The sequence below is a fragment of the Lontra canadensis genome, unplaced genomic scaffold, assembly GCF_010015895.1.
Source record: "Lontra canadensis isolate GAN:19392208 unplaced genomic scaffold, GSC_riverotter_1.0 scaffold164, whole genome shotgun sequence".
NCBI classification, from domain to species: Eukaryota; Metazoa; Chordata; class Mammalia; order Carnivora; family Mustelidae; genus Lontra; species Lontra canadensis.
The window spans coordinates 208,471-217,295 of NW_022631158.1; positions in this window are offsets into that span (position 1 = coordinate 208,471).

Genomic DNA, 8,825 nt, shown 5'->3' on the forward strand with positions numbered 1-8,825 from the left:
ATATAGTCTCACTCAGACTGGTTCCTTGGTAAGTTGGTTTATTATTCAGCTAAACTGTAAGCCAGGTGGTACTCCAATTTCTCATTTAATAATACACTTTTTTAAGGAGTGTACCTAATTGTCATTTCCCTTGACTGCAGCTTAATACTTTTCTTTTTTAAGATTTTATTTATTTATTTGAGAGAGAGAAAACATGAGAGGGGTAAAGGACAGAGGGAGAAGCAGACTCCCTAGTAAGCAGGGAGCCCAATGCGGGGCTTGATCCCGGGACTACAGGATTATGACCTGAGCCAAAGGCGGATGCTTAACAGACTGAGCCACCCACGTGCCCCTGCAGCTTAATACTTTTAAATGTGGCCATGGCTGCTTTAAATTGAGGCCCAGCAGCTGAGACAGTCGTCGACAGCCATTCTTTAATATAATGTTTTAAAAGTGCTTTGAGATCTTCAGATTGTCAGGGTAACAGAAATTTGAATGATTGTTTCTTTTACAGTTAAAAAATTCTTATACATTACATTTAGTTTTTTTATGGCTGAATAATATTCTTTTTTTTTTCTGTTTTATTTTATTTCTTTTCAGTGTTCCAAAATTCACATTTAGTTTTATTTAATTGACAAGATAAAGAGCAATGCTTCTGTCGTCAGTGAAGACCACAAATATTTGAGCAAATATTTAGGTTGTAGTGAGTATAATCTCTCCACTACAGATTTTATTACCTCTGAAGGCAAAAGCCTTTTTTAAAGATTTATTTATTTATTTGAGAGAGAGAAAGAGTGCATGTAAGAGCAGGGGAGGGGCCGAGGGAAAGGGAGAAAGAGAATCTCAAGTGGACTCCATGCTTAGCGCAGAGCCCGATGCGGGGCTTGATCTCATGATACTGAGACCATGACCTGAGCTGAAATCAAGAGTCAGATGCTTAACCTACTGAGCCACCCAGGCACCCCTGAAATCATCAGTGTTTCTCCACTCCTTTCTAGCTTCTTTGGACCTTCCAGTAAGAAAGAAAGTGGGAGGGTGTGGGAAAAATTGAATATATGGCTTTTGAAAATGAAGTCTACTTACTGGGTAGAATGAAGGAGGAAGAAATAAATACAATCTCACCAAAAGGTAAAACCGTAATCGCAGAGCAGCTGTTCAGAAGAAAAGGATGGGAGGATGTGGCAGCAAGGCCGGGGATGTTGAGAGGGGAGGGGTGGGGGTGGGGATGCGTGCGGATGGGCTCAGAGAGAGCACACCATTGAAGGTGCCTTTGAAGACAACCTCACACACACAGTACAAAAGGCTAGTTAAGCAGGGATTACTCTATCTTGAGGAAGGACATGTTTTATTTATGTCTATATAAACAGAAACGAAACAGTCTATCACTTTGCTTGTTTCTTTTTCTTGTTAGAAATAGTGCTGTTTTGTGAAGATGGTCCCCTGGCTTGATTTAAACAGATCAGATGGGATGATCCCGATTCAGTCGAAAGAAATTCTCAAAGTATCAGGCAAGAAAGCTGGCATTTGGACACTTTGAAAAGGATGACAATGAAGCCATTGCCCTGAATTCTGTGGAGGAGGGAAAAGAGGTCCAGGGAAAGCATAGGGATGATCTGTGTAACCTGAATCTGGTGTAGAAGATAGGGGACCAGGAAGGAGGGAGCACTGGATACAGATCTGAGCCTCTCCTCCCCTCTCCCAACTTAAAGTTTTATAACCTCCTGCAGCTTCCAAATGGCTCCTTGTTGTGTTTCTAATATACTTCCAGAGTGGGATTGTCCTCCTGATTCTTCCTGCTGCTGGCTCTGTTGCAGAAGGGGTTAAGCCTGGGTCACCTGCCAGAGCTCCCTCTGTTCATGATGGATTCAGTTTGGGCACCACTAGGGCTCTCTAATTCGTGCGCATCTTGGTTCATTGGAAACATGATCTTCCTTGGTTCCCATCCTCAAACCCAAGTCTTCAGAAAACTTAGAAGTTGAGTGTACATATAAGCTTCCTTTACTGCAGCCTGAAAGCTCTAGCCAAGCCCTTTTCATAACCAAGAGTCTATTTTTCCCCAAATGTCCCATCAGTTCTGGACCTCAACAGTCTTCACAGTCAATCTCACAAATTAACTACTTCTCCTCCCCCACCATGACTACTACTTCTACTATAATGGCAACTGTTATAATTAGCTGACCTTAATGGAGTCCTTGCTATGTGTCAAGCACTACAATGAACCCTTTCGGTGCATTATCTAATATAAGCTTTCCACCTAATAAGGTAGATGTTTTCATTCACACAGCAAGACACTCAGAGCAAGGTCTCAACTGGGACCTGATCTTTCATGATGTCATGCTGCCTTGTTATTTGATGCCTTGGATGCTGTTTCTCTGTTGGCACTGCCTGACTTTGTTCTCCAAAACCATCACCCTCTTACTGCTTTCATGGGCCACAGATCACCCTCTCTGGGACGTGCCTTCCTCCATGTCCTGGAGCTTTGGAGGTGGGGGCTTCTACATAGAGGAAGGAGTCTTGTGGCTGAGAAAGGGGTATTTGGAGCATCCGTGTCATGCTGTTAGTGCCCTGGAAGGTCTTGCTGTCATCTTATCAGGGCGTACGGTGAAGGGCCACAGCTGATCTACTGGGACTCTATGAGTCTGGTGGGCACCACGGCTAACCATGTTCCTTACTCTTCTTCGCTCTAGCTGGTCAGCAGTTCCCAGAAGGCCTGCCTGCCACATCTTTGCCCACATCAGGTGTCATTCCTGCTGTAGCTGCTTCCTGAGGGAAGTGAACCATCTCCTCCTACCTTCTTTCTACTCTAACTCACCAAAGTGCTCTGTATGTTCTTCTCTTTTGAGCAGAGTGGTGATTGGAAGGTAGGGGAGTGAGGAATTGGATGTGACATGAAGACACGCCTGGTGGATCTGATGGTGCCACCGCCACTCCTGACGTCCTGACCTCACACGGTGGTCATCCGTGTCAGTGTTCTCCGTCCTCTGCAGGCACTCCACAGTGTAACTAATTCAACAGCTACCACTTGTGGATATTCAGTATCTTTAGATCAAATACATTCACTCATCACTTGTTGGGGAGAGGACAAACTTACCTATTTGGATCTTCTCGGTGGTGGTGTGCTCTCCAGGAACGAGTAAAAACTAATACCACTCCCTTAGGCCTTGTGCTTTCTCTCAGGGTGAACAATTGCACTCATTTTTTTCTTGCAAAAATATGAAATCCCAGCTCTTAGTAGCTGTGGGAGAGACTAGCCAGTTGTGCATCAAACTGATTGACTTTCCCACCGAGGCCATGGCCAGACTACCTCTGACAGCCTCCTTTGCCATGAGAATGAGTTCTGGTCAGTGAACAAAGATGGAAGTGACGTATGCCATTTCCAGAGGGAAGACTCAGGTCTTATGGGATGGCAGAGACATTGGATACAAGAAGTCTGGGTCTCTAAGTGAACCCCCTCACCTCCCCCAGTCTGCATTGCACTGCAGCAATAAACAGAAATGAATCCGTATTGTGATCAGTGACTGAGAATGGGGGTCTTTGTTATGTCGCTGGTTTTATTGATGTAAATGAATATATCATTGCATTGGGTCTTCTTTTCATCCTCACACATTTTGATAAAAGTGTTGGTTGTCACTAGGATGGAAATCATAAAACAAAGGAAGGAAAGAGGGGGTGTGGAAAGGAGAAGAAGGAAAGGAGAGAGGGAAAAAAGACAGAATAAAGGAAGGAGAGGAGGGGGTAGGATTGGTGTTTACATATGTCATTTTGATAAGAAAAAATGTTTACTGCAGTTACACCCGTCCCAACTCTGGATGCATATCCCAGATCTTGTACATGTCGTGGCTGGGTTGACTGAAGGTTCCAACCTTCTAGTGTTTGGATCTTTCTGGTGAACATGACCAGTCCCACCCTAAGGCTATCTAGTGACCCCACATTAAGTCACTTCATGCTCAAAAGAGACTCCTTATAAATAACAAAACACACTCCTATCACTCAGGGCATCCCAAAGGTTTTAGGAGCTCTGTGCCAGGAACTGGAGAAAAAGACCAAATATACTTCTTAAAATACCACAGGTCACCATTCCTGCAATATACTCCTCTGCCTTTTGAGCCCTTATTCTTCCTGGGAAGTAGCATTCTCCCCTTACTCCTCTAAGAAAATATTTTCTCCATCTTTGAAAAATTCTTTATTTAAACTCAACTTAGTTAACATACAGTGTATTACTAGTTTCAGGGGTAGAATTTAGTGATTCATCAGTTGGATATAACACTCAGTGCTCATTACATCAAGTGTCCTCCTTAATGCCCATCCCCCAGTTACCCCATCCCCCCACCTGCCTCCCCTCCAACAACCCTCAGTTTGTTTCCTAGAGTTAAGAATCTCTTATGGCTTGCCTCCCTCTCTATTTTCATCTTATTTTGTTTTTCTTTCTCTTCCCTATGTTCATCTGTTTTGTTTTTTAAATTCCACATATGAGTGAAACCATGATACTTGTAATTCTCTGACTGACTTATTTCACTTAACATAATACCCTCTAGTTCCACCCACATCATTGCAAATAGCAAGATCTCATTCTTTTTGATGGCTGAGTAATATTCCATTGTATGTGTGTATGTGTGTGTGTACACACCACATCTTTATCCATTCATCTGTCAATGGACGTCCGGGCTTTTTCCATATTTTGGCTATTGTGGACATTGCTGCTACAAACATTGGGGTGCATATGGCCCTTTGAATCACTATGTTTTTATCCTTTGGGTAAATATCTAGGAGGGCAATTGCTGGGCTGTAAGGTAGCTCTATTTTTAACTTTTTGAGGAGCCTCCATACTGTCTTCCAGAGTGGCTGCACCGGCTTGCATTCCCACCAGCAGTATAAGAGGATTCCCCCTTTTCTGCATCCTTGCCAATATCTGTTGTTTCCTGACTTAATTTTAGCCGTTCTGACTAGTGTGAGAATTTTAGCCATTCTGACTGGTGTGAGGTGGTATCTCATTGTGGTTTTGATTTGTATTTCCTTGATGCTGAGTGATGTGGAGCATTTTTTTCATGTGTCTGTTGGCCATTTGTATGTCGTCTTTGGAGAAATGTCTGTTCATGTCTTCATCTTTTATTAATATAATTTTTTTTCTTTTCCTTAATGTCAACTCAAATCCTATTCACTTTATAGTGTTTTCATAAATGGTTTTGGTACATATTGATCTTTCTCTATAATCTCACATTTTGTCTATTCTTAATCATTTTTTCAACTAGCAATATATTCTATCACTAGATATTATTTTTACTTCTGTGTATCTAGTTTTTGTGTGTCTAGATAGAAAGCTCCTTGAGGACTGGGGAGGTATCTTGTTCTTTACCCATTGGGTTTTCAGGCACAGTATTGGTGCTAGAGACCTAATGGGTTTCTTTAGTTATTACTACAGGACAGACATCCTATCTATCATGATTTTATGATGTTTTAACATATTTACATGTTTATGGAAATTAAATAGTGTTTATACTAGTGAAAGAATTCACCAGAAAATTCATGAATTGTGGACTCAGAGATAATTTCTATTATTTTAAGAGAGATATGGTATTGGGAAAACAACTTTCCTTTTGTTACAATATTGACATTTCTATAGACCTGTGGGCTTTACACCTCATTAGAGACATTAATAGTGCCAAGAAGTGCCCAGAAGACAGTCAGCTTTAGTTCAAATAAACAAATGATTAGAGAGGACAACAGAAATCTGAACAAAACTCTTGTGGATCTTTTCACTCCTCTGGACATTGTTCTCTGTTCTTGTACCTGAAACGTGTAAGCGCTCACTCAGCGTCATTCACCTACAGGGTTTCTCTTTAGCCCCGAACACCATTGTATCCTGATGGATATCAGTAAATACGCACCGGTATGGGTTTCTGAAAACTGCCCACAGAATTCTAAGAGTAGCAAAGCAAAATTTCCTAACTCTGTGGAAGCTGTTTAGGAGTGAAGTAGGAGAAAAGCGAGGCCACAAAAGGAGATACAACCAGAAGCTGGAGGGTATCTTGGGAAAAGAAGTGGAGAGAGTGGGTTGAAGCCGCACAGCCTCGCCGAAGAGCTCCACGAGGGGGACAGGATTTCAGAAGCCTCTGACAATTCCACCACGGCTTTCTTTAACTTAAAAGCAGAAAACAGTGTTTAGCCAAAAGTGCTATTTCAATTTAAATGTGTGAAGGGGAGGCATTATGTCCACATCATATTAATTTGGGTCGTGCTCCGTAAAGAAGGACAGCAAGAGCTCCATGTTTTTTTTCTTCTTATGCCCCCGAGTTTCTTAATCTATTTTTAGCTTTTGTCCTCTCAGCTCCGCCAGGAGCTGCCTTGAGACTCAGTCTATGGAAATGTGCCGGGCTCTGAACTGAGCTGTAAAGAATGAAGGTGAAGCTCTGAGCTGTTAGATTCATGGCTGGGGTTTTTACACACACATAAAATATGAATCTCAGTTGTATACAAAGCTGAACCCATCGTGCCAAAAGGATCCCAGTCAAGCAGGCCTGTAAAATGAAATCCTCTTGGACTAATTTAAGGAGACCTGAGTGATATAAATTGTGGCCTGCTCAAATGCAGGAAATAAAAAAAAAAAATTCCAACTTGAATACATGCTTCCCTCTTGGCGCAGTTGGCAGCCCTGGTGTAGGAGCCATGGGGACAAAAACAGACCGAGAAGTTAGATCCCGATTCGTTTTCCAAATAACTCTGCAGCTCCCTGTTTATACTGGTCTTGTGGGTCTAATGAAACCCTCTTCAGTGAGAATTTAATACAGAGATAAACTTTTCAATAAATTAATGGCTCTGAGTTGGTTGAATGTAATGGCTTCCCGTCCGATAGAAACACTTCTCTGGAATTGGTATGCAGAGAAGGAAAATGCTCGTAAAACCATTCCCGATAAAAGAATTAATTCACAGAGAACACTGAGCCGGAAACTCTGCCTATCAGACTAAGATTTCTCTATTTCATTTGATTTTTCACTAACCATCCCGTAGGCCTTTTGTTATCTTACTAGGTACAAATGCTCAAGGTCCCTCTGACCTTAAGCCCACACTTAAATGGCTATTAGAGCAATTACATAAAGCTGTGTGTAAAAAGATTTCAATATCTGTTTAGGAATTTCAGGTGGTAAGATATGATAGACTACAAATAACAGGTGTAACCTTGAGGATGGGTTTCATTTGGAGCAACACCCAAGCTCTTACCTCTGGTGAGAAATTGGCTTGTTCGGATTTCAGGAGGGAAGTGCACTGTCTTCAGTACACCTGGACAGGTGATCTGCTCTTTTTTGTGGACTATAGAAAAGAATTTCTTTGGCGCCACTGAGTTAAGTGTCTAGGGAAAGATGCTTTCATCAGGTCATCGATGGAGTAATTTAAAAATAATTTTTCCATTTTAAAAGATTGAAACAAATAATTTGAGTGTTAGTCAGGGTTCTGTGTGTTCATAATATTCTAGGTCATGATCCTTCACTCGGTAGGTCCATCAATGTGCAAAGAAGACGGCATAGTCATGAATAGCTTAACAAAAATTAGGTTTCCATCTTCTCATGGTACACATGAAAATCTGAGGAGACAAAAATATGCTTTTTCCTTCAATTTGAAAAACGTAACAAAACTCTACAACTTTGCGCAAATTGCTGTGGCTCGTTTCTCCCAATGCTGGGTAGATTACTTTTGTCCAAATTCATGTGATCATAAAAAGGGGAGAATGATTAATGTTGTAATCAATTGTGTGAGTAGTTCATAAGGATTAAAAGTGTAAGAGAAAGCAGATATTGCTTCAAGGAGCTGTGTTATGAAACACTGAGAAATGTATAGTATATAAGGCAAATAATTACTGAACACAAAAATAAACACTTGCTTATGATTTTTACCCCTAAAGAAACCATCTACCAAAAGAAAATGTGAATCTTCAACATATGGAAAATGTGAATCACAAGGTAAGTTATAACATAAAGATTGTTGAGTAAGCCAAATAAGAATTTTTCTGGAACTATTTGCTACTGAGGTATATGCTACAGAAATTCTAAAAGAGCATTGTGAGTATAGCCACTAAAATGGAGATTTTATACACACGCACAGAGACATTTTATATATATATATATATATATATATATATATATATATATATATATACATACACATATATATACACATATATATATAAATTTATTTTTATTTTTATTTTTTTACTTTGAGGACCTCTCTTAAATGTTAAAAGTTCTGTTTTTTTCCCTCTAGGGAGTGTTTCTGTTGTTTATAATCTCTGTCAGAGAAAATTCTATTTCCTAATACACTTAATCAAAACTTAACTTTGGTGGTGACTTTTTTCATAAAGTCGTTCAAATAGGACCTTTTGCAAAAATGATGGGCCTGAGCTCTGTTTGAACTTCAGGTTCATCAGCCTGGCAGGTTGCTATAGCTTCAGGGCAAAGCCAGCCTTTTTCTGGGGTGGAAATAGGTGCCTACAACCCAGAGCCCTCTCCCGTCACCCTAATATTACTACAGTTTGAAATCCTGGTGTTAATGGTTTCTTTTTATGCCATAGCCAGGGATGGCAATAGATTTCATTTTCTTGTGTTGGCAGTGGCTGCTGGGACTACATCTTTAAGACTGTTCAACTGCTAAAAACATCATTGGAAAAGACGAGTAAGATCGTTTAACAATGTCAGTCATGGGTCAAAGCTAAATTATATCCGACAGTCTTGTGGGTTATTAATTTTACCATACGAAGCCCAAATATCTCTGAGAAGTGTGCTCTATCATTTGGTTTATGGGACCCTTTTTATTTGGGTAAGTTTGTATATACATCTGGACACATATGTACATACTTA